At 50.2% G+C, this 410-nt stretch overlaps 1 protein-coding gene across 1 annotated transcript in view; it reads right to left on the reverse strand.

The window, feature by feature from the left end:
• LOC116703155 (proteasome activator complex subunit 3) overlaps nucleotides 1-410 on the reverse strand; it is a 26,526-nt gene that overhangs the window by 20,835 nt on the left and 5,281 nt on the right. The gene's annotated exons all lie outside the window — the stretch shown is intronic.

Raw genomic sequence — 410 nt, forward strand, 5'->3', positions numbered from 1 at the left:
TGGTAAACTACAAAAGCCGCACCGCTTGCAGCATTACGGCTACCGTAGCCAGGAGCGTCGCGGAGTCGTACATGCTGTGCTTCACCATAATATTACAGTGTGTGCATAAGGACCCCGGGCACTGTCAAAAGACACGCTTACGACGCGGACTTCAAACTCAGGGCTATCAGTCACGCAGTTTGACATGGGAATAGAGCGCTGCGAGAGAATTCAACATTAATGAATCAAGGAAGCAAGAAGATGACCTGCGCCAAGTAAAGAAGACCACACAGAGTTTCCGCGGCAACAAAGCGAGATGGCCACGGTTAGAGGACAAAATGGAGCAGTGGGTTATTGAACAGAGAGCAGCAGGTAGAAGCGTCTCTACAGTCTCTATTTGACTGAAGGCAACAGCGTTAGCACGGGACATG

Source organism: Etheostoma spectabile, chromosome 15 (genome assembly GCF_008692095.1).
Source record: "Etheostoma spectabile isolate EspeVRDwgs_2016 chromosome 15, UIUC_Espe_1.0, whole genome shotgun sequence".
NCBI classification, from domain to species: Eukaryota; Metazoa; Chordata; class Actinopteri; order Perciformes; family Percidae; genus Etheostoma; species Etheostoma spectabile.